The sequence below is a fragment of the Hyaena hyaena genome, unplaced genomic scaffold (genome assembly GCF_003009895.1).
Source record: "Hyaena hyaena isolate Hyena2069 unplaced genomic scaffold, ASM300989v1 scaffold_309, whole genome shotgun sequence".
Lineage (NCBI taxonomy): Eukaryota > Metazoa > Chordata > Mammalia > Carnivora > Hyaenidae > Hyaena > Hyaena hyaena.
Window position 1 is genome coordinate 116,608 of NW_024080941.1, and position 27,295 is coordinate 143,902.

Consider the following 27,295-nt stretch of genomic DNA (forward strand, 5'->3'; position numbering starts at 1 on the left):
AACAAATTGTCAAGATATACTCATGTGAAAACACATAGGCTTAGTTTGAACACACACACACGCACACACACACACTATTATGCACAATTTATTAGTACACATACAGCAGAAGTATAAAATCAGAAATTTCTGCTCCTATATGGGCCATTGCCAGTGTTCCAAAAAAAAAAAAAAAAAAAAAAAGATTATATGAGCAGGTGTGCTTCTTCGGGGTTCTCCCGTTTCAGGGAGAGAAGTTAGAGTCCTGTGGTTTCCTTCACTTGGCTGTCGTTGATTGCCTGCAGGTAAGTGCTGTTTTCACAGATGAGATACTTCACCTTGTCTGGAAATAGTCAACTGAGGATCTCCATGCCTGCTGGGCCAGATATAGGAAGATATTTCTGTCTTGTCTTGACTCTGACTTTTACCTGAGCCCAGAGTGTTTTCCCTTTTGGCTTCTATGTAATGCTAATAATTAATTTGCCTGCCTTGCCATAGCTCATCCAATAGAGATCCCACTTTCAAATGTTAAAATTATCTAGACATATTAAAGTCAGCAGCAAAAAGTCTGGGCATCTCAATTAATATCCAAAGAAAATTTCTTTAACAGCTATTTTAAAGTGCAGGAAAATCTTCTATATTTATGCTTAAAAGGAGAGCTCCTACAAAATAGAGTAAAATAAGACAAATATAATAATGTTAGTTTCAATTAATAGTAATTATATATATAAATCAATTACATTGATATATACAAATCAATTTTATTGATTTTAACAGCATTCCATTTTTACAGAGCCGTAAATTTTCAGCAAGAGAAAGTTAAAGATCATCTACACTAGTCTATTCTTTGACATTCCCCAAGGTTGCTATTCATTATTTGTCTGGTTAAGTGTCTTACTGTCTTCATACTGGAGGTGACCTTCTGAAGCTATTTATTTCAAGGTGGCTGTTCTAATTATTATAAAGTTCTTATGACATTGCGCACACAGCTCTTTTCCAATAACTCTACACTTCAGAGCTCCAGATAAACTATCTAGGCCCTAATTGTCATGGATGACTTGTGAATATTTGAAAAATGTAAATTTGTTTGACATTTTATCTTGCCTAAATTTTATCCTATCTATGCCATTAGAACAACTTCTATGACAAAACTTCTCTTCTCATATTGCTTCTGTTTGGAAGAAATCCAACTTCATGTCTTGTTAAATCATGACTCTCAGAACTGTGTAACACTTCAGTTGAAGTCTAACAACCAGACAGAAGAGCAGATGTATTAGAATGCTGTGAAAAATATTTACTATTAAATGATGTTACCATGACCAAGCTATTTCTCTCCCTGTCTGTATCTGTGTTTCTCAAAAGGACAAAATGTACTACTTGCCTATGTCTTGACTCCATTCTTCTGTACGAAACACAGAAAAATACTTTCTATCTAGCTATTAGGTTTAAAAATGTGTTTGTTTTGACAGATCATAATGGTGATCCCTTAAATTGTAGTTGGTAGGAACTGTTTTTTAAGCCATTTTATTTCCACTCACTAAGTGGAAATCTTTTAAACTGCATCTTACTCAAATTCAGACTTCTGAAAAAAGTTTTATCAACTTGTCATATTTAAGATATTAGTTATCCTCTCTGGGCTTGTGTCATCAGAACATTTAAAGAATGTCTTTTTAAACTTAATTTTTTGAGGGACACCTGGATGGCTCAGTCAGTTGAGTGTCCTATTCTTGATTTCTGCTCAGGTCATGATCCCAGAGTTATGGGATCGAGTCTTGCCTTGGGCCCCATGCTAAGTGTGGAGCCTGCATAAGATTCTCTCTCTCTCTCTCTCTCTCTCTCCCTCTGCCCCTCTCCATCACTCACTCCCTTTCTCTCCCTGAGATAATAAAAACAAATAATACATTTAAATTTAATTTTTTGAATAAGAAGATTAAAGAGAGAGATTCACTAAACTGATCACTCTCTTTCATAGTATTCCCAAGGTGTAGAATAGTGACCATGAAATCACATTTTTTGAGTGATGAATCTTTTGTAAAGTTCCAGTCCATTCTGGAACTTTTAATAATAGCGCTTTACCACCAATGAATTTACCTAATTTATAGTCAAATTCACATTTTTCAAATGTCTGAAGTAGAATCTCATCACTAATTATGTAACAATGACAGTCCATTTTAAGTGATTTCCCAGTTCCTCATTCCTCTACTTATTTCTATCTTCCCATTCATTCTTGACAGATCAAAGTTACTAAGTTCAGTTCTGATTAAAATATTTATTGAGAAACTGCATTTAGCATAGAAGCCTCAGCAGTAATAGTTCTTGACACACCATGAATTTTTCCCTTATCCCTTTCCACTCCCCTTTAAGCTGGTGACATCTTCTGAACTTCAGGTTTTTAACCATTCTTTTACTGTTGCAGCTGAATGCCACCTGCTTAAGCCACAGATCCCTTATACAGGTATCTGGGCTTTCCCTTGACATCAGTGCCAAAAGCACCAAAAGCATTGATGGATTACTTGTGTTGGTGGACCCAGCAATAGGACTTTAGGAATGAGAAAATTATGGTAACAAACCTTATTCAATACCTTCTTCACAAGTCCATATAGGAAGTAGTAAAATCAAAATTTCTTTCCCTTCCTTCCTTCCTTCCTTCCTTCCTTTCTTTTCTTTCTTTCTTTCTTTCTTTCTTTCTTTCTTTCTTTCTTTCTTTCTTTCTTTCTTTCTTTCTTTCACTTCTTGTAAAGTCAATTTAAACTCAAATCTTATTCATTTCAATTACTGTGTTTGTATTGGTCTCCAGTTTCCTGTAGCCTGTCATTGACTTGTGCCTCACCTCTTTATAGTAAGCGATACATACATATGAAAACAACCGTAGCCAAACCTTACAGACAGTTGTGGAAAAAATAGTCCCTATCTCTCTCTTTGTTTTTGTTTTATTTCTTCATCTTTACTCTTCCCCATTTCCTCCACTTCCTTTCCCTTGCTCACCCTCCACCCTCTCTCCCCTTTCTCCCACCTCATAGTTCAATGTGAAACAAAAATGCTTACTTTTTTTTTTCTTTTTTTAAAAATGCTTACTTTTACAATTTTCTCACCAAAATCATGAACAGTTGATCCACTTCTCCCTTATTTTATTCATTTTTCCTTGATTTATTCTCTATCTCCTGAATTGATCTGGAAAATGTCATGAATTAAACTCTGAATAGTTTCAAATATATGTTATCCGTTTTGTTATCAATTTTTATTTTATTTATTGATCATACCTTTGTTACTTTAGTTTTTGAAATTTTTATTTTTTCTTTGAATTAATAATTTAGATAATTATAGATTTATATGAATTAATAATAGAGAAAACTTTTTGTAAGGGAGTACTCTGGTGTGCCTCAGAAACTTCCCTCAGGTATAATTGTGTTTTAATCATGTCTATTTCCCAATAATGCCTCACCAAGTTTTCTTTAAAAATAAAAAAAAAAAACACATACATGGTAAACATTACATGCTTAATAGTGTTCTGGTAACTATGTACTGTGCTAGCCTAGGATAAAATATCCTTCCAGGTTATGATATTTCTATTTTTGTCATAATTATGAATTAATTATCCCAGTTGCTTTAGATGGCGCTACCATGTGTTTATAAGTTGCATATCTTATTTAAATAAGTACCAAATCAGCATGCAGGTTTTTATTCACATTATGTTAGGAAAGATTCTTATGACACATTATATAAATAATGATGATTGCCAGAGGTAATTCCCATAATCTTAGGGTCTTAAAATTAAATTATTTTGTTTAATTAAGTAAAATTCTTACAATTAATACCTGCCTTGCAATATTATGGTAGAATTGAACAGTATACTAACTAAATATAGAGAATATGTAAATTTCATACTTCAGTTTGACTGGAAAGAAAAACATGAATCGAAAAAGAGTTAATTGTAAGTATTGGTACCATGTTGAGTCGTATTTCACTGAAATCAATTAATCACAATCTATTATAACCACATTTTTAGTAATTTAGTTGTTTCTGATATTTACTGGCTTGTCATTTCCCTATTTTGATGTTCCTCATTTATTTTAAAATATAAATTACAGAAAAAAATATAAATTACAGTAAATAAGATCACCTTAATACTTTTGAAATGTTAGTAATTTTACTTCAGAAATTGTGTAAAATTGCCTAAAATTTTCAGAGTTCGTTGTAAACCAATAGGAGGAACGGAATAGGAAAAAAAGTAAAAATAACAATTGTCTTTAGTTAAAATTCACTTCTTTAATTTTTTGAGATATGACAACAGTATACAAGCTGTGCAATTCAATAATTTTAAATGTGATGATACCATATTTCATGAATACAAGATTTCAGCCAGATGCTTTTCCCCCAAACTCAGTCATTGCTTTTTCTTCTGCATACTGGGATGCGTACGTGTGTTTATCTTTATTCATTTACTGAAATTAATAAAACATATTGCATATTTTCAATTTTGTTTTTGTGCTTTACATATTTGTTCATGACATTAGAGAGTTATGTTCATAGTCATCCAGATTAATTATTATTTGTATTATAATGTGATTTCCCTAACTATCTCTCTACTGACATTTTTACTGAATTTTTTAATAATTAACTACTTACATTTTTGTGAACTATAATTCTATTGTCATAATTTTGTAAATATTGAATATGATAATTTCCTAACAGTAAAATTTCTAAGACACATATTATAATGTCACTTTACATTTTAATTCTCAATGCTAGACATTTTGAGATACTGTATTTTTTTTCTATAGAGCAAGAGCATGAGTGAGCAGAAGAGGGGCAGAGGGAGAGAGAGAGAGAGAGAGAGAGAGAGAGAGAGAGAGAGAGAATCTTAAGCAGGCTCCACCCCCAGAGCAGAACCTGACAAGGGTCTCAGATTCTGGGACCCTGGAATCATGATCTGAGCTGAAATCAGAGTCCATTGCTCAAACAACTGAATCACTCGTCAGCCCAGAGCCTGCTTGGGATTCTCTCTCCTTCTCCTCTGCTCCTCCCTCCCTCTTTCCCTCCCTCACTCTCTCTCTCAAAATAGGTAAACTTAAATAAATAAATAAATAAATGAGAGAGTTCCATAAACCCTCTCTTGGTTTTAATTTGCTAGAATGTCTCAAGGAATTTAGGAAACCCATTTCCTCACTAGATTACTGACTTATTACTAAGAATATAAAACAATACCCAGATGAACAGATTCACAGGGCAAGATCCCAAACAAGAGCCTCTATCTTTGCAAAGTTTAGGACCCAGCACAGTGGCACATGAAAGTATTCTGGATCCCCAGTCTGGAAGCTCCACAGATCCTCTCCAAAAGGGTTGTTATGTAAGCTTTATTTGGTCAGCATGATTTATTAACTCACTGGACTTACGAGATTCGATCTCTAGCCCCTCTTCTCTTCGAAGAAAGTAGCAGGTGGGACTGGAAGTCCCATTTCCGGATTTATGGTTGGTTCCCTGGCAACCAGCCTCCAACCTTAGTTACTTTTCAAAAGTCACCTTTATTAATATTAACCCATTTCTGGTGGGAAGGGACTTGTTAGGAAAAAGACATCCATTTGACCTTTATGGTTCTAAAGTGTTTTGAGGACTTGAAGAGACCAAAAATCATGGAAAATGTGGATGAAGACCAAATATATGAGAAACACATTTTGGTCATCTGAATGATTAAATATATAAATTTCTTATAAATTATAATATCACATCTTGCTTACTGTATTTTTATGTTAAAGCTTTTACTTTGATGTAGAAACATATTAGAAATATCTTTATGGTTTCATACATTAGTCTCCTGCTTAGCATGTAGTTTTTTGTTTTGGTTTGCTTTTTGTTTTTTAATGAAAAACTCCTCTAACTTCTATTATTTTCTGACTTACATTTTTAATGTATTTTTCCCAAGTTATAAGTATTGCTATTAGGGAAAATTGAGAGCCTATAAACTCATAAATTGGGACAGATCGTCCAACACTGATCAGATTCAGGCAATATTCTTACAAAGAGATTTGAGTGGGAGGAGTGAGAATATGTTAGTTTCCTTTTTATGTAGCTTAAAAGGATGATCAAATTCCCTGTTTATACTTCTGCCATCCATCAAAATTCAATATTTGCCCCATAAACTTTTGGACATTAATTATATTAAGAATTCTAAAGCCACATAGTTTTTTTTCCCTTTCCTTCCTTCCTTCCTTCCTTCCTTCCTTCCTTCCTTCCTTCCTTCCTTCCTTCCTTCCTTCCTTCCTTCCTTCCCTTCCTTCTTTCCTTCCTTCCTTTCCTTCCTTCCTTCCTTCCTTCCTTCCTTCCTTCCCTCCCTCCCTCCCTCCTTCCCTCCCTCTTTCTTTCTTTCTTTCTTTCTTTCTTTCTTTCTTTCTTTCTTTCTTTCTTTCTTTCTTTCTTTCTTTCTTACCATTCTCTGAACTTCTGTTTATTTCAAGTGTACATAGGATTCAGGAAATATTGAATTTTGTCATTGAAACGCTTACATCTCTAGAAAATGCTAAAAAGTTATTTCCAAATAAAAAAATTAATTTAATGCATCAGCTAAAATGCCTGGTTAGGAAACTTTTAAGAAGATAGAAGCCTGTATTCCATTATTCTCAAGATTCCTTCCATTTGTTAAAGATAAACTGAGGCATATTAAAATTTTAAGTGTTTATTTGAGCAAGAATCAATTTAAATTGGGCTGTAGCTGATCTAGCCTATAAAGAGGAGCTTTAAGGAGCTTTCTGTAAAAGAAAGACTTTTATCAGCAGAAGGCGGAGGGAACGAGGGAGTTGTACCGGCAAAAAGGCAGACTCGTTCTTGAAAGATTATTTTCCTTTGAAAAATGAAGGGGTCTATAAGGCAGATGATCTACTGATGCTGATCAGGTGATTTCTGATTGACTGGTTTAAGATTTCAGTTTTGGGAAAACCGGAGCTATAATTACGTCTCAGTTTGCAGGCTCCAGTTTGGGCCAGCTGACTTGTTCTTGACAATTATGAATCACAGAACATTAAAGGGCAAACAAGCAACAATAACAACAAAAAGCTATTTAACAAAATATTATCAAAATACTCTTTTAAGTTTTATTTCTTTCTTTATTTAGAGAGAGCAAGTAGGGGAGGGGCAGGGAGAAGGAGGAAGAATCCCAAGCAGGCTCTGCACCGTCAGCATGAAGCGCAATGTGGGGCTCAAACCCATGAACCATAAGATCATAACCTGAGCTGAAACCAAACCAGAAGCTTAACCAACTGAGCTACCCAGACGTCCCACAAAATACTTTTAAAAACCTTTGACTTATTTAGGCTCTATGAAGAAGATCTGCATCAGACACTGCACTGCAAACAAGAATTTCATAATTATTTAAAAACCTCTTCATTAGCCAGGCTTTATAATACAATGCCCTTCAATAGATGATGGACCTTTAAATTGTCCTTTTTGGGATTTATCAGAGTTCTACAACAACAGTATTTTGGCTTAATAGAAACTTCACCATTTCTACCACTTTTGCTTATTTTGGGGGTCCTTTATGACCTAGCATTTCTTTTCTCTCATGTTCTGCAAGAGTCTACTAGATAGCCCCTTTTTTCAAGGTAACTATTTTATTACTTATTTTTTTACTTATTTTTATATTTTCTATTATTTTTTAAATTAAGAAGATTGATGTAGCTTAACAGTCATTGGAAGCTACTTCACCTTCCATCTTTAATATACTCATGATTCTTACATTTCCTGAGCATTCCCAAACATACTTGGAACACTTTCTTCAACATATATCATATCCCATTTTGTATCACATTCTTCAAAATTTTGAAGATGATCAATCCTTTTGCAGTATCAATTAGTGATCAATGACATCTTGTAGTGATTAAGATAATCAATCCACAGTGACTGTGATTCTCTCTTTCTCTGTCTCTTAAATATTATGCTCAAGTCAAGCTGTAAAGCTTGCCAGAACCAAAAAGACTTTTATAATTTTCTTGTATATTTCAACCAGAGAAGCAATCATGTACACGATTGTGCCAATATGCATGGCTGAGGGTATGGCTTTTATGAATTCGCTTATGTAGATATATTTATTGCTTCCAGCTCTTCCTCCCAAGGATGGGTTGCTAAAAACCCTCTTAGATTCTTCTACTTTGCAGAAGATATTACGGCTTAATAATGTGGGGATGATGATGGCAAAAATACAAGCAAACATAAAACATGCAAGCATAAGCTCCATTCCTTTGGAACTCTACTGCAGTGCAATCTACATGCTTCCCTTTCAGCTCAGAAGCAACTTAACATTTTTGCTAGCATCTGCATGTAGATTAATGTGTGGGTTTCTAAATCCAAAATTAAATTTGAGATAATTTTGAAAGAAATTTCATTGAATATTTAAACAGCAAGAGTTAAATTGTAAAGGATACCTGTGTGTTTCTGACACGTACATGAACTTCTCAATCTTACAATAGAGCTAAATTAAATCTTTGTTTCTTGCTTATGCTTGATTTGTGCTAGTCTCTATTCCATGAATTTTACATGTTGTATTTGCATTCTCGCTCTTCATATCGATCATTTATTCTTTTATTTTGCTCATTTCTAATTAATTCTGGGATAGATTTCTTGGAGGAGTAATGGCATTGAATAAATTTAATGCATTATTGATTTTTCTTTTTACAAATTCATTTGCATATTTAATTTTATGTCTTTGTCAGTAAATTAGCTTTTGTTGCTAATTTCTTCCATTTCCTTGTTACCTTAATTTTCTGTCTTATTACTTTACTTTTAGTTTGTTCTTTCATAGATTTAAAAGAATTTATGATAGAAATTTCCTAGATTTAGTTCCAAATTTTTAAATGAACATAATTACATTTCCACCCCCAAGCTCCATGTGCTTCTGAATGCACATTTTGAAAACTAACAGCATTTCAAATTATTAGTTATTCTACTTCATTGTAAGCTGTCTTTTATGGACTTCTTGCTTACTACAAATTTTGTGCTTTTTCCTAAACAATCAAAATCTGCCAATTAAATACATCAATAAATCAAAAAGTAGTATAAACCTTAGCACACATCTATAGGCTACTCTTTTAAGATTTATGTTGAATATTGTGATGATAATTAAATTCTCATTATATTAGTTTGATTTTTAAAGATTTAAACATTTTCAAATTTGAGTTTTATCAGAAAAAGTCATAGTACACATTAATATATTTTAATAATATTGTTAGATTTATCAAAAATATGCTTTGTGATAAGTGTTTTACATATATTATTTCCTTTTATCCTCATAAAACTTAAAGGAAGTAGATCAAATATCTGTATAGATAGCTAAAGTTCACAAGTGAGGAAATTGAGGCTTAGATAAGTGAACTAAAGTCGAACATCTAATATTTAGCAAAACTGTGTTGGAAAAATCCACCTTAATATATTCCACATATATAGTGCTATTAGGGGATCTCTCAATAAAGAAACAGTTTCTCCTTATCTTTGAATAGTAATTTGCTTTTACTTTTGATATCATCTCACACTTTTCACTTTACATTATTTTCATTTGTAAATGTACTTTATGCATTAGGGAGAGAATTTTTTTGTTTTTGTGGGATTTTTTTTATTGTTTTAGTTAATTACAAACTGTCTTAGACAACACTGTGAAATACTTCCTTGCATGTCCTTGTTACTCACACTTGTTTCTAAATTTGGAAATTGCTCCATTTGGGCAAGGTGCAGAAGCAGTGCTTATTTTGGTTAACCAAAATAAACTGTTAAATTACAGACTTTTAAAATTTAAAGCCATTATTGTTTGCATGAAAATAAGTGATCTGAAAGAATCGCAATGAAGATGTTTTGAACTGCAGGATGAATGCAATGATTAGTTTTTGCTTTGTAACAAGTCACCCAAATATGCTAGTTGGAAACCTTTTTTATTTCTATTTTTTTTTAGTTGATAGGGACTTATTCTGGTCTATAACGTCTTGGGTAGCACTGCATGGTATCTGATGTCTTTCGTGTTTCATGGTTGCATGTCTGGTTAGCCTTGGGGATCTTATTCACAAGATGGCCAGTTTGCTCAATGTTAGGACTATGGTCATTTGTCTTTCTTAAGCAGGCTAGTCTGTTCTAATTCACATGGTATGTCTGGAGTTTTCCAAAGAAAAACAAAAAAGACAAGCTTTCATACCAGTATATTCCTCAAGCATCAGCCTGCACAATATTTACAAATGCCCCATTGGCAAAACAAGTATCATGTCCAAGAATATATTGAAGAGATGGAGAAATTAATAAATGCATGCATCAGTTTTATTTATTTATTCATGAATGCATTCATTAGTTTTGCTACCTAAAGAGAAGTGTCAGCATGTCTGAGAGTCAGATGATCATATATCCTAGGGATTTAGATATGAAGGGTACAGTATGCATGGATCAAAGAACAGAGAACATCAAGTATCCAGACACCTCAGCAGGTGCCACCTGGAGGCATATCTATCTTTGGCAGAACAATGCACAGCTAAGTCAATGTCAGCATATCCTGGTGCCAATAACAAAATGTGAGCATACAGTCTTCCTGGGAACTTAGATGATACCCTGCAGAAATGACTTTTTATTCTGATAATGAGTTCTGGCTAAATTTGTGCAAAGCATTATAGTTAATTCATTCCAGGTATATTTGCATACACACACACACACACACGTGTACACACACAAAACTTCTCTTGACTATAGTTGTTAACAAAAAAATGTTAAGTGAATGTTGAATTCATTTTCATAGGAGATGTTCTTATTCTTCTTTCCAGATTTTATTTTAAAATCAGAAGTGGATATGACCAACTCTGCTTAAATATAACTCAGGTTTGCACAAAGGCTTCCAGGTGCCTGAGATACAACTTTAGATTCATGTTTCTAATGAGTTAGAACACCATGTAAATAAGATTGACACAACTCAATGCACATTTATTTAAGAGAAATTCACCACTAAAGTGTCTTCTATATCACGCATATAAACAATAGCCAGAATTAGTATTGTAATTTATTTTATCTTAGCCTTAAAAAATTGGGGGCGGAAGGAGGTCATCTGGGTGGTTCAATCAGTTAAGTGTCTACTTTGGCTCCAGGTCATGATCTCATAGTTTGTGAGTTCGAACCCCATATTGGGCTCTGTACTGACAGCTCAGAGCCTAGATCCTGCTTCAGATTCTGTGTCTTGCTCTCTTTCTCTGCGCGCTCCTCAACTAGTGCTCTGTCTTGCTTTCTTTCTCTCTCAAAAAATAAATAAACATTAAACAAATTTAACAAAATTAGACACATAATCTCTATAAATGATTATCAAGTATTTCATTCTCTGTGCACCTAGAAACTATACTATTGACAGTGCTTTAAGAAACTCATCTGCTGCTTTATTATTCTAATTTCAAATAAAATAAAAATTAAGAACTGTTTTATCAACACATAAATCATTAAAAGAGTGCATTTCTTAATTACTGGAAAAGTTTTACTCAAAATAAGCTATTAATTCAATACTTTTCTAGGATCTATACAGCCAAAAATATATACAATCTTATAAATACATTCATGTATTTATGTAGCATCCTGATTTCTGGAAAAATGCAATAGCAGTATTCAATTTTTTGTAATATTTCTTATTTAAAAATTTTTAATGTTAATTTTTATTTGAGAGAGATAATCAGAGAAAGAGAGAGAGAGTGAGAGAGTGAGTGCAAGCAGGGGAGGGGTGGAGAAAAATGGAGACACAGAATCCCAAGCAGGCCCCAGGCTTGTACTTTCAGCACAGAGCCTGATGTGGGGCTTGAACTCACAAGGACCTCATGATCATGAGATAATGACCTGAGCTGACAGTTAACCGACTAAGCCACCCAGATGACCCTAACATTTCTTTATCCTATTGTACCACTAAAGAAAGCTCTTTAATACAACTTTGTGTGTGTTTATACAAAAATATATATATTAAAAAAAGTATATGTATTTGTTAATATATATGTAAGACTATTTACACTCTTTACCCTGCAATCTACTTCTGAAGTGATATTGGGCTATTTTCCTGTTTTTGAAAATAATGAATGTCCCAATAGTGGACCCTACCCCAGCTTTTTTTTCTGCTATACTGAAGAATAGATACCATCTTTGAAAGAAAGTTTTGCATCCCACAAATATATCTAGGGTCTATGAAGGCTGAGAGACCCTCACTTGGATTAGAAGTTATCAGATAGCACCCGTTAATATGCTCTTCATATCTGACATTTATTTGTCTTAAGTCAAGCTTGAATGTCAGATATAATATATGGATATTCTAATCATGGATAAATTTGACACTTCAATTCTATTTTACTTTAGTGTTTTAATTAAAAAAAAAAACCTCCTCCAATTTCATCCAGATTATGAGGAAGTTAATTTATTTACCATTGTGGGACTGAAGTTGCCGTTTTTCTACTTACTGTGTGCTGAGATCACACTCAGGGGCATCCCTCTCCTTGCGTAGTTCACAGCAAGGATGCTTGCTTTCTTCCAGGCCAGCTGGAGTTGTCTATCTGATGCCCATTTTTTTCCTTTAACCAGAGAAAACACTCTGCTTTTAAAGGACTTATGTGATTTGATGAGGCCCACCTGGATAATCTTCGTATCTTCAGACCAACTGTGCCCTATAACATAACCTAATCATGGAGTGAAATTATTCATCTTTACAGCTCTGAGGATTATGCAGGACATAGACACCAGGAGGAGGGGAATCTTGAGGGACATCTCAGTCTGCTGCCAAGCGTTAATGATGGAATGTCAATTCAGGTATGAGAAATGTTCTTGTAAAAGTTTTATCTCTAAAATTTGCAATATTTTTGAAGAAGTTCAAAAGGATGTGGCTAACTGTATAACTGAAAATTGAAAAGGTGAGTGCTAATAGGAATATGAAATGTGAGGATCTTAACACCTGCCCTCCGTTTTTATATTTGACACAGTGGTGACTTAAAAATACCGTAGTCAATGTCACATATTTTATCAAAGCATTGATGATACTTATTTTTAATAAAGGGTGCTCATCTGTGACATAAACTATTATTGTATTGTATAGGCCTCTCAGATTAAATCAACATTGTCCCTTAAAGGCTTTCTCGATTTTGTCTCTTACTAAATGCAATTAGCATTTTTCAACTCTACAAGGCACACACCCTGGAACGTATTATATTTCATATCTTCGTACAGACTAGTCAATTCTTTCATGATGCCTTTACTGTCCTGTAACATCTTCCCAAATATATCCAATAACAACCCCAACAAATGATTAACCTTACTTTTTAGCTAAGATCTTCCTTATAGTTAAAAGTTCATTGGGATTTTGATTAGCATTTCAAAACAATTTAAGCAGAAAGGTGGCCAAATATTCTGTATTCACTTCTTACATCAGTTCCTCGCCATCCAATAGCCGACTACTAAGTCAATAACACATACATTAGATTTTTGCTTTTGCCACAACTATTACTTGAAGTGACCTCTATACACACTCTACATGCTTATTGTGGGTGGTTTCCTCTTCCCTACATAGAGCCTTAGGCTTCTGGAGGTTCAGAACATGTGTCCATCAAAGACATTATAGAAAAAAGAGTAAGTAAGGAGGTACAGTGCCATATTAAGGCCTTAATCTGATTAAGAGGGTCTAGAACAAGAAATAAACCTCATATAACCACTAAATGTCTCTACCACAGCCCTCCAGTAAGCAAACTGCAAAAGGCACTAAACTAATGAAAGCAGAAGAAAATAAAGACTTTAGATAAAATCATAATCAAAGATGAGCCCTTGAGGTGTTTGTTCTTTGATTTAGCCAATGACACACACCGAGTCACAGGGTTATTTCTGTGTTTTTTTTTTTTTTAAGTTTATTTACTTTGAGGTTGGGGAGAGGGAGAGAGAAAATCCCAAACAGGCTCGCACTGTCAGTATAGAGCCTAATGTGGGGCTTGACTCCCTGAGCCAAAATCCAGAGTCTGCCGCTTAACTGACTGAACCACCCAAGCGTCCCAGGGTCATTTCTGAAAGAATAACAGTAGTTTCTAAATTCCTAAATTACTGGGTGAATCCATACATTTCTTTTATTCCATTATATCATTTCTTCTTGATCCAAGATACACACTTAATTATGAAAATGGCTCCAATAATAATACTGCAAATTTTATAGTGCTGGGAAAAATTGAGTGATGACACCTATATTAAAATATCTGTATTTCTGGGGCGCCTGGGTGGCTTAGTTGGTTAAGCATCCGACTTTCGCTTAGGTCATGATCTCGCGGTTCGTGGGTTCGAGCCCCGCGTCGGGCTCTGTGCTGACTGCCAGCTCGGAGCCTGGAGCCTGTTTCAGTCTGTGACTCCCTCTCTCTCTCTGACCCTCCCCTGCTCACGCTGTCTCTCTCTCTCCTAGAAATAAATAAAAATTAAAAAAAATTAAAAAAAAAATATCTGTATTTCATATTGTAGTCTTCTGATTTAGGACACTGATGTCAATTAGTTCCTTGTTTTTGCATATGTGTTGCTCAAATCATCTTCATCACAATCCTATCCATTTTATATTAAAAGTAAGATTATTTGATGCTTCTCGAAAAAATTGAATTGAATTTGTTGGTAGATTCCTGGGACACAGCATTTTAAAAGTATTACCATGAATTAATTCATATATATGCTTTATTTTTATTTTTATTTTTTTAACATTTATTCATTTTTGAGAGACAGAGTGTGAGTGAGGGAGAAGCAGAGAGAGAGGTAGACACAGAATCCAAAGAGGGCTCCAGACTCTGAGCTATCAGTACAGAGTCCGACATAGGGCTCGAACTCATGGACTCTGAGATCATAACCTGACCTGAAGTTGGATGCTCAACCAACTGAGCCACCCAGGCACCCCTCACCCGCACACTTTAGAACAACTGTTCTGATTTACTGCATCCAGTCCATGTAAGCTATGACTAGGGGTAGCGGGAGTATACATTTTTATAAGCACTTTGTAAACTGGTTCACCATTCTTTATTAAAACCTCATATACATGTAAGCTATGACTAGGTATTCTTTTCCTAGGCATATTCTCAACAGAAATGTATAATCATATTTAAAGAAAGGAAAGCATGACATTTTCCTTTATTTATAGTTGTGCATACTTTAAATAACATACTTTTCAATCAGCAGAAGATAAATAATTGCATTATATTCTGTAATGGAATACAGACAGGAATGAAAATGAATAAAGTATTGCTATAAAAACAGCAGGACTACATTTTAAAATTATAACCTGAGAGGAACACCTGGGTGGTTCAGGTCATGATCTCACTGTTCGTTGGTTCAGTCCCTGCATTCTGCTCTGTGCTGACAGTTAAGAATCTGGAGCCTGCTTTGTATTCTGTCTCTGTCTCTGTCTCTCCTCTCCCTGTGCCTCCCTCACTTGCGTTCTGTCTCTCTCTGTCTCTCAAAAAAATAATAAATATCAAAAAATTTAAATATAACCTGAGAAATAGTGGACAGGCATAAATCAAAACTGTATTGATCTCATTTTTATAATGTTCAAGAGCAGATTGACCTGATCTATGGCTCTATAACTCTAGATCGTGGTTACCTCCAGGGAAGGGTGTTTGGTTGATAAAAGAAGACACCAGGATGGCTGAATCTAAGTGGTTCTACTTGTTAATATTGCTGTGGTTCATGTCCCAGAAGTTCATGAGATTTTATTTATGCAACACTTTTTCAGTATGCATTTTGTGTTTCAATATAATCACAATGAAAGAATATAAAACAAAGTGAAGACTTGAAACTAGAAAATTTACATAAAGCTATTGATTTTCCCAGTCTGAGATTAAAACGTATTCTAAAGCCACTTTTATTATGAAATTTAAGCAAGCTGCTTATGTGCCTATCCTCAGTTTTTCACGTATAAAACATGACTTATAATCCTTACCTTACAGATACATTAAAATAAAAATTAAATTACATAATCTATGAGACAGTGCTTTGCATATTCTTTATCTGCTTTTAGGGGATTCCACAAATTGTCACTGTCATGGTCTCACTCCAATGTCACTCCCAACACAAAGAAGTACTGCTAGAGAAGATAACATTCAAGGCTATTAATTGGATCAATATGAAATGGGCTTTGAACTTTAGGAGTGACATTTTAGGAGTCCTTGTTGAAGTGTTAGTCTCTTTTACTTGTTCCCCAATGGATACACTCTTAAAAAGGACCATGACTAGTACTTCTTGGGAGCGATCTTTATTTCAGAAAGGCTTACCATGGAGACATGAGGTCAGCCATTCTCTGAGTTGAAAGCGAATTTCCAATTCGTCTTTTGATTTCCTTTAGAGATGTCATTGGGCACATGTGCCTTTGTAACTAATATTGCAGTTAGTGTCACATTGATGTGGTGCTGCTGGAGAACAAAAAGGTGGAAGCATCGTAAGAATGTCCCGAAGGAAAGGGACAGAGCAGCAAGGAAGTGAAAGCAGTTCCATTCCCAGGTCGGAAAGCCGCCGGCACTGCTCATTCTCTCCGGAAGGTCATACAGGTGGCAGGCCAGGGATAAGAATGTTTTTTTCTAGTGCCAGATGTACTCGTGACCCAGCATGGAATCCACTGCAGATGTGTCACCTGTCAAGATGCCAAATACCATGCTGTATGTGCTTGCTGGTATCAAATAGCAAATAAAAGAGGTTTGAGCCGGGAGACTGATGCTTTGACTCTTGGAGAATCGTAGCTCCCTGCCTCTTAACACTCTAGTCACCACACTTTTGGGACCTGTGTCTCTCTTAAATGGCACCTGAACAGGGACCTGAAGGTGAAAGTATGCAGCACCGCTGAAGAAGTATCAAGGGAACCAAAGGGAAATATAGAACCAGAGAAGCTCATCCTTTGGGATTTATGCAGGGTAACAATGGGGACGTTGCTCTCTTTTATTTTCTGGGTCTATGACTATAATAATTAGAGCCAACTGTCTCTGGTTATTTTACCTCAGATCTCGGACTTTAAGGAATATTCCCAAGCAGCTGCCAAAACTGCTTTGTTTAGGGGAAATTCCCTGTCTTCTCTGGACTGACATGACTGCCTAATTCCACTGGTGGATAATAAAACAAAACAAAACACGAAAACCTGGAGTCTGCTTCTCTGTTTGAGATGACAAGATTTAAAACTGGGAATTCTCTTTGTCTGCCTTCTGGGGCACCTCTCCTCTTCTACTTTCCCCTCCCCCACTCATTTTCTGCATCACCTGAGTGGGGGTGGCCTGAATAACTGGCTCCTCAATGCCTCAGGCACCATCAGCTCCTCCTCCCACCTTAGTTATTGAGGAGCAAAGACCACTGAAGTCAGATTTCCCCACCAACATTCCAGATAAATATTAACCATGGGGAATGAATTATCCGACATGGACCCAAGTAAAATGTTATCAGTGTTTAAGCTAATTTAAGTTTGCTGGCTTGAGATAGACAATGTTTATTAATGTTAAAAAAAAACACACAACAAAACAGAAACAAACTTTCATTCTACTTAGATTGCAGAAAGTTAAATAAGCTCACGTTATCTCTGTTCCAATTTGGTAACAAAGGATACTTAAAGTGATGGTTAATTTTGTCTGTCTCATAGTTTTCACGGGTAATTGTGAAGATAGCTTTCAAAGTCCTTGGTAACCTAAAACCTTAAAGTTTTGTTTGCATGATAAATTGAGACTGAATTCATTGGCTATCTAAAGAGATAAGAAGCTAAAGCGCTAATTACTAGATGTAGGTTTGTGCTTTTGACATTGCAAAAAAACTAAGGATATTTGGAACTGTTGAAAACATGCTTTGTGCTTAATGGATCCATAGATTTGCCATAAAAAAATTCTGATATATCATAGAGTTCACAACTGGTTACTACGTAGTTTTCACTGGAGACTAAGGTTCTAAAAGTTAAAATTCTGCGACACGTAGTTAAAACTGATAAAAATAAAAATGCAATTCTGTATGGAGAAAAATAAGAGATATAAAAAAGATTCATAAGAAATGGAAATATATTTTTATTGAAGGTAAAAGAAAATAATTTTGTCCTAAATGAGACTGGTTATTAAAAATAAAAAAAAAAAGCAACTTGGGACAAAATCTAAGTACAAAAAAAAGTTATAAAGGGTTCATAAAGAAAAATCTTTTAAAAAATTTATGTGTGGTCAAGATGGACTAAGGTTAAAACTAATAGAGTTTAAAAATACACAAAGTTAAGATTAAAATTCTTCCTCCCTTGATCCAAAGGGTTGGAAAAAAATGACAATACCCTTAATGCCAGCCTGCAAATCCTCCACATTTATGTTGTTCTTGTTTAACAGAGGAATAGATATCTTGTCATATAAAAAATAGAGGATACATTAAGGGCTTTTACTAAGATATATGGGAGGCATTTTACTAAACTTAGCTCATCGTATGCCAAAATAGATATCCACATGGCTAAAACCTATTTATGTGGGCGTTGCTAAAAATGGCAAGGGAGTAGACCTTGACTTTGCCTCTTTAACTTCCTCCCTCAATGGTCAATGATCAATATGTAACTTACTGTTGGGCCAAAATAAAATTAATACATCCTACAACAATGAAAAAAAATCTTACTTGGTCACAGTCCATACCCCAAGGTCCTGCAGGCAGGAAACAGAGGAGTAAGAAAAACAACAACAGCAAAAACAACAAAGTAAAGACTAAATCAGCTCTTGGAAGTAAGTAAAACCTGAGTAAAAATGACTTCCCCCCAAGCACCTCAAGCGACTGACAGGGCTTTTGGCTGCCAGTCGAATAGCCAGCCAAAACACAGAGCCAAGAGATGAGATTTCTCCTGGCCAGGTATAGAAAATTGAGATAAGAGACAACTTCTTCCTTTTTCCCATGTAGGTAATTCCCCAACCAAGGCCATTACTTCATTGAAATACATTATATTTCATTTTCTTTTGCACAAAGGCTCGGCCCCAGTACAAACTGGAAGAGGGAACCTGGCCGTTGGAGAAAAAAATATCAATAACAATACTATTCTGCAATTGGACATGTTTTACAAATGTAAAGAAAAATGGGGAAAATTTCCCTATGTTTATTGTTTTGGGGCCTAAAAAATCAAGATATAATGCTTTTGTTAAATTAGACTCTTAATGAGACAGATGTTTCAAAAAAAATTAGGAAATTTAGGATTTAGCCCTTATGTTATGCTAAATTAGCTACTATTTTACAAACACAAAATGGGAGCCCAGTGGCCTTTCTGGAGAAGTTGAGGGAGGCTATCAGTAAATATATAGCTCTCCCACTTGACACTCATGAAGCTGAGATAATTTTAAAGGACAAATTTATTGCTCAATCAGCCCATTCTCTGATTGGCTCCAATCTTACAATTAATGACACACCTCTCATGCTTCTGCCTTGTGCTACTCCTACATCATCAGAACAGGATGGATGGGCAACTTGGGAAGCACATAGAGGAGAGATAAGGCGAGTCCTTCTAAATGCTTCTATGGAAGCATCATTGATTAGAGCCCTATGGGCTCAGCTCACCTTAAAAATTCATTACAAAACTGACAATGGTGTGTTCGTAATCAAACCACCAACACCTCTGCTAATGGCTCAATTGTTTGGCGCAACAGAGAATTTTCTGTGCCCAATCCTCATTTAAACGAGGTCCCTTACAAAAACATACATGGAAATTAATTGCTGACCTCTGCCCTTTACATACCTGGAAGGGGACATATCATAACAACATCTCCAGCAATATTCCTACTTTATCCTTCATGGTCAACAGAACCCAGTACATATGGGCTTATGTCCATTTGTCTTACTTATTATTATTATTATTATTATTATTATTTATTTCTGGGAGAGAGAGAGAGACAGCGTGAGCAGGGGAGGGTCAGAGAGAGAGGGAATCACAGACTGAAGCAGGCTCCAGGCTCTGAGCTGGCAGTCAGCACAGAGCCCGACGCGGGGCTCGAACCCACGAACCGCGAGATCATGACCTGAGCGAAAGTCGGACGCTTAACCGACTAAGCCACCCAGGCGCACCTGTCTTACTTATTATTAAAAGGAGAAAAATGTCCAGCCCCTAAAACCCCTCTGGAGGGACCTGTTCACTGTCACTGTGTCCACCCCTACTGCAGTAAATGTAGCTGAACTGGGTCCCTGGATTCACTACAGCAGAGTGAAGCTAGCATCTCAGAACTGAGCGTCCATTCCTGATGCATCAACGCTGTGCAAACTGACCATATGGAAGAAGCAGTCTGCAACTGCAGAGGCTACAGGAGCCCGCAGCTCTGCTTTAGTCACTCAGGAAGCTGACTGATCAACGCTCGGCAGAAGCTTGAGGAATCGGGGGCGCCTGGGTGGCTCAGTCGGTTGGGCGTCCGAACCTCAGCTGAGGTCATGATCTCACGGTTCATGGGTTCGAGCCCCACATTGGACTCTGTGCTGACAGCTAGTTCAGAGCCTGGAGCCTGTTTCAGATTCTGTGTCTCCCTCTCTCTCTGACCCTCCCTGCTCACGCTGCCTCTCTATCTCTCTCTCAGAAATAAATTTAAAAAAAAAAAAAAAAGAAAGAAGCTTGAGGAATCGACAGTCGGTGAAACAAGAAAACCCAAAACTGTCTTTATTTCTATATGTTTCCTTACTGTGATATACTGTCACACCTCGTTTCTCACTATTATTGTGATTTTTGCTCTAATCTTTGTCATAAGGTTGGCTGAGGCCACCCCGGCCACCTAAAAATGTAACTAGAATACTACATCAATGTGTAACCCTGTTACCATTTAATACCACTAAGTTTCCAGAGAATGATGTTAAGAGACATTTGCTCAGGCAATCTAATTTGTCTATGGACATTCAACATCTGCAAGTAGAGATATATGAGACTTTTCAAACAAGCCCGGACATATTATCCGGTTCTAAGATGTTAGAAAGTCTATCAAAAAGATTGGGAAAGCTAAACCACTTAGAGAACATTGAGATTTTTAGTTTCTCTACTGCTATTCTGTTTCCATTAATATGCAGCGTACTTGTCCTTGCGTGTGCAGTCTGGTCCCAGGGACAAGAAGCCTATCAATGTACTGATCGACAGGTCGGGTTATACAATGTCCTCCTACAGTCCATTATACACAAACAAAAAGGGGGAGCTGTTGGAGAGCAAAAAGCAGGAGGCACCGTAAGAGTGTCCTGAGCAGCAGCAGCAGGGGACAGAGCAGCAAGGAACTGAAAGCAGTTCCATCCCCATGTTGGAAAGCCACCAGGACTGCTCGTTCTCTCCAGAAGGACATCATACGGGTGCCAGGCCAGGGACAAGAATGTTTTGTCTGGTGCCAGATGTACTCATGACCTAGTACGGAATCCACTGCAGGTGCGTGACCTGTCAAGAGGCCAAATACCATGTTGTGTGTGTTTGCTGGTATCAAATAGCAAATAAGAGAGGCTGGAGCCAGAAGACCAATGCCTCAGCTCCTGGAGAGTCACAGCCCCTTACTTCTTAATTCCCTCATCACCACACCTTTGGGACCTGTGTCTCTCTCTTGGTGCTGCTGGCAAAGGGAAAATAAACTACTAACATCGGCCTTGAGCCTAAGCAAAACAAACCTTGTACTCAGCCTCGTCTGACATACCAGCGATAAAGGATATTGCTGTGATGTTCTCAAATCTATGAATATGCATGTTTTTTGGAGAACTGTGCTCATAGGAAAACTTTGGTAGGACAAAATTTCGGGTTATTATCATAACTCTGATCAAATAAAAGGATTTAAGATACTATACTGTTATCTACTTTTTGATAGCATACATTTTTATGCATCTTATAGTACAATAAAACAGAAGCATAACACATATTACAACTTGATTTAAGTATATTTTAAAGTATTAATTTTCAAATTGTTCTTAGATCCTGAATTACTAAACAATATCCTCCAGATGGGGTGCGAATTAGCAAGGTTACAACTAAGATTTACCTTTCTTCCTTTAATCCATCCAGTAGAATAGTAACTTGTTTATAATTCTGATGTACAATACTTCTACAGAAGTGTTGTTTGCAGAGAGCATGTCAAGAACACAAAAAAAATCTTAAAGTGCTCTTTTGAAATAACACTTTTCTAAATAACACTTTGATATAATTTAATATATTTTTGGTGTCTTTTCACTACAGACAGGAAATGACTGCAACCTATATAATTCCAAATAACTGTTTCTTGATTGATATTTTATGCAGGTAACCTATCAGATATTCTTATCCTAACACTCTACATAACGATTCATTAGAGGGTTCTTCGTAATTTAAAGACAAGAAAAAAAATGATGGGGTTGAAGGTAGGTATGGAGAGGTTGATGTCTCATTAATCTGAAGTAGAAGACCCTATGCTCGTTTATTGCAAGAAAGATTATAATTACCATTTAAAATTTTATGAAGACATTCAAGTCAAGAAAAGAAAGTCAACCTTTGATCTACTAGATTACTGCTTCTGTCACTTAAAACAATGACTTATCTCTTTGTGCTTTCCATTCTCTTCTCCATAAATGGTCATTCACTTGAGATCCCTTATCCTTTGAAAAGAGTTATTATCACCCAATCTTGACTATTTGTTTATGTGCCAAACTCTTTGTCTAAAAAATTTATTTGTACAAAAAATACAGTGGAGGGGATGAAGGAAGAAATGGTTGATAACTTGCAGTAAATTTTTTAAAAAGGTCAGCATGTAAAAATAATTCTTATAGAAATAAAAATATAACACATATTACTTAAAATGATATATTTATTATAATATGTAAAGTGTGATCACAATTTAATTAATAGAAAACTGCTGTGCTCTTGTTTTTTAAAAGAGCCAAAGTTGCCTGTGCTAATGAACTTTTATTTAGAAGTAGTAACTTACTGGAATCCCTTGACATGATAGCATAGTATCACGATATTAAAAAGTTTCAACACATTAGGAACATATGCTTAACTACGGTGGAGAGTAACTCAATATTAAACTTCACTCCTAATTATGAGAGAGCGATTTTCACTTTTTCCCTAATCAATTTGTAGGCTTTATTAGTTTATTCAGCAAATATGTATTGAAGCCCTACGAGTTTCAGAGACTCGATAGAAGAGCAAGCAAACAGAGGTATCACTGTGAAGGGAGAACTCAAGCAGCACGAGGTCTATAACACATATGAACAATAACATAATAATGATTGCTAAAGTTCTTGATCTTTACAAATGCAAGAAATGTCTGAAGTAAGTTTATATATACTAAGAGCCTTAAAATTTAGTCCTTAGTCTAGAGACCAGCTGATACTTCTCCTCTTGTTTTTATACCATTTATATCCAGGATTAATTATCTTATTGCATATATGCAAAAAGGTAGAGCTAGGGGGTGAATATAAGTTAAATTATTACTTACAAGCAGTGATTCAAGGTAATAGAATATACACCACAGGGAACAAATTGCATGTAGAAAAAAACACACTTGCAAGCACACACGTAGTCCTATGGCAATCAAGTGTTTATTAATGGAGGCATACATATTATAGGCAAGTATAACAATATATATCACATATGCATATTTTTTAATGTATGACACTTCCTCCTATGTATTATTATGTATAATATATAGGTAAACTTCTTAATATGCTCCTATTTTATAAAATCAGGCTATTCTTCCTTCACTTGTAACTGACTACTAATTTATGCCGATATCATAATGTTGTATGTTTATTAGTGAACATTCAGAAATGATGCAAATGTCTGGCAAACATGAAATATTTAAATCAATGCGTTGTGGTATCAGATTAGTCACCAATTTAATAATAAAATTTAACAATTAAAAATTGCATATTTAAAATTATGTAATAACAAAGAAAGATGAAGTATTTTATACCATATTTACCGTATGAACTACATTTTATTTATGGAGATTGAGACAGAATGTTATGAATAAAACCATATGAAACTACATTTTATTTATGGAGATTGAGACAGAATGTTATGAATAAAATGGTTACTCAAAATTAGAAAAAATTTTAAAATGCATATTTATGGGAGAACTGATTTTTCTTCTAATCATTGCCATGTTATTTCCTTTTTATTTATGTATGTATTTTATTATTTTTAAATGTTTATTTCGTTTTTAGAGAAAAAGAGAGCGACAGAGTGTGAGTGGGAGAAGGGTCAGAGAGAGAGGGAGACATAGAATCTGAAGCAGGCTCCAGGCTTTGATCTGTTGGCACAAAGCGACATGTGGGGATTGAACTCACGAACTGTGAGGTCATGACCTAAGACTAAGTTAGGCGGTTAACAGACTGAGCCACCCAAGCATCATGCCATGCTATTTTCTAGTAGCTCTATAGTATACATATTTATTTTATAATAAGAAAATGTATTAAGTGAAAGAAACTTGCATATATAATTAACTCACTAAACATTTATGGAGCGATAATCATGTTTCTAGAACACCATTAAATATTGATTTGGTAAGGTAACAAAGTTACATAAATAGGCCACTTCAATACATGTTGAAAGTACTATGTTAAGTCAAATGTAAAAAGACTATTGGGTACTTAACCTTGATTGGAATTTGAGTGACATGCATTTGAGAAAATGAAATTTGAACTGACTTTGCAGAAGAACAGGGGGTTTTCCAGGCATGAACTTATTAAGTAAATAACCTTATCAGGTAAATAACACAAAGTATATAACACATGAAGGCATACAAGAGTGATCTGGGGTTACGATAGGCAGCAAGTTCATAAAATTATTTTTCAGGCACAAATAACAGTAAGAGCAGAATTGGATCTGCCAGTCTAACAATTGATCTCACTCTATAATAAGACATTAAGTTTGAACTTTTTCTTATAGTTTACAGAGAGCCACTTGTGTTTGTTCAATAAGGAATGACACAGAAGGAGCTATTTTTATTTTGCAAAGATGACTGTGGGGGCCAAATTTAATATAAAAAGGAGGAGATGCAAGAAGGGAGAGTGAGTTGGAGGCTACTGTGGTTTGTTTAAATGAGGAGATGATCATAGTCAAAACCAGTACAAGAGAAATGGAATAGAGTTAGCATATGTTCACAGCCATAGTAAAGTAAAGGCACAGATTGAAAGTAAGGAGGTCATTTAAATAAAGATAAGGATATACTGATTAGTTTTGCGGTCCACGACAGTATGTTTGTAGGAAAAAAAAGTGTGGAAAAATTGAAGAGGCAGTGGTAAAAGATGCATTTACTTTTAATTCATCAATCTATGAAAATATTTATAAGGCACTATCAAATAAGATATGAATCCATATCTATGTAAGGAAAGACTTAATTCAGGCGGATGATTTCAGTAGAGAAAATGTTCTGACCAAGAGCAAAGGGGCTTTGCGGTGACTGTGTGGCTCAGTTGGTTAAGCATCTGACTTTGGCTCAGGTCATAATCTCATGGTCGGTGAATTCGAGCCCCATGTCTGGCTCTGCTGAGGATTCTGTGTCTCCCTCTCTTTCCACCCCTCCCCCACTCATACCCTCTCTCTCTCTCTCTCTCTCTCTCTGTCAAAAAATATAAAACACTTTTTAAAAAGAGCAAAAGGGCTTTTCTTTTATAGGGAGTAAACAGCTAAGGAGAAGAAAAAGTGGTGAATGGCACACCCCTTGACAGGGTAGAGGGGAAGCCAGTCTTTCAGGTAGCCGACCACAGGAAGGGCTGTCAAGGATTGGTCATGTGGTGCTGAAATTGGGTCAAAATTCAGGGGCTTTAGAGAGAGAGCAACTTAAGCAAAGTTTTGTTGAAGGGCATTTTGTTCTGATTGATTGGTGGGCATAAGAGATTCAGCTAATTGTTATGAGAAGAGAAGGGAATTTGGAAGGTCTGGCATAGGGCAGCAAAAGGGAATGGCATCAGTGAGTGATCTAAATCGTATGGTGAAGGATGATTGCTCCCAGTAAGCTGTTTCCAGAACACAGAAAGGTGAGGGGCTTTCTCTATCTGTAGCTCTTGTCCAGGATCACAGGGTTCTGATAAAGTTCAAAAATGTCAGCAGCTACAATGATATAGACCCAAGTGTTAAAATAAAGAAAGAAATCAGAGCTACCATTGGAAACAGTCAGGCTACAGGGGAAGAGAGATGTGCTAATAACTCACATAATTAAATAAATGTTATAACAGAGGTATAGAAAAGGTAAAATATGAGTACATAAAAGGTTATGCATAGTTTTCAACTTCAATGTTAAAGAATTTTTAAAAGTCGATAACAGAGTGATGCCATTAAAAATGTGTAGCTCGGTGGGCACCTAGGTGGCTCAGTTGGTTGAAGGTCTGACTCTTGATTTCAGTTCAGGTCATGATCTCACGGTTCATGAGTTGGAGCCCTGCACTGGGCGTTGTGCTAATAGCATAGAGCCTGCTTGGGATTCCCTATCTCCCTCTCTCTCTGTGCCTCCCCCACTCATGCTCTCTCTCTTTCAAAAATAAATAAACATTTTTTAAAAATGTGTAGCTCAGGCTTCCAGGAGACACAACAGTAGAAGCGAGTGCTGCACCTCAAGCTGGCTGGACTTGTGAAACTGGCAAGGGGAATGTGGGGGTGGCACATAGCAAAGTAAACCCCAGCACTAGAGTGGCGGATCACCAGGGCATCTGGCTGGCCCACGCCATCTTGCTGGGACTACTGCACATGGCTGTATTCAGCATTTCTGTTGTTTGACCCTGACCAACATCATCCACTACTTGGCTATGTAGGTGAAAGGGACACTCTCATTCCTTGGAGACCCCTGGCCAAGGAATGGCTCTGCTACTGACACACAGGGAACAGATGGACTATGGATTCCAATTTACTTTTCCCCACAGTTCTTCAGCACCTTTCCTATTGTATGCTGTCTCCTGGCCAGCTTCTACATCAAGCTGATACTGCTCACTTCCTCGTCAAAAGACCTCATTGCTCAGCATACTGCTACTTAAGTTGTTACAACTTCATAGGGTCTGTCTCTCTGGCATCAACAAATACTGAGGGATGGGGCCAAATACTGAGGGAGAGGCTGAAATAAGGCTCCGTAGCACCCTTGCCTTCTCCCATGCTGTCTTTATGTGTTGAAAGCCTGAGAACTATACAACTTTTCCCACACTCCCTGGAAGACAGTATGTTGAGAAGTGGGGCTCCCTGGGCCCAGCCCTGTGAGGAGCAGGGTTCTTTGAATCAAGAAATGCAGATGGGATAAGGGAGGAATCACTCTCTTCCATAGCAGGGAGCCATGTGTGTGCAGTGTGTTTGGTGATTTCGTTTTTCCATATTTTCCCTCTACCACCACCCTCCATCTCTGTCTTACTTTGTATTTTCCTTATGATTAAAGATAATTGTTTCCTGAGAAAA

General features: G+C 36.0%; 1 pseudogene; it reads left to right on the top strand.

The window, feature by feature from the left end:
• The first annotated feature begins 227 nt into the window (after positions 1–227).
• LOC120242490 lies at positions 228–26,935 on the top strand (annotated as a pseudogene).
• Positions 26,936–27,295: the final 360 nt, after the last annotated feature.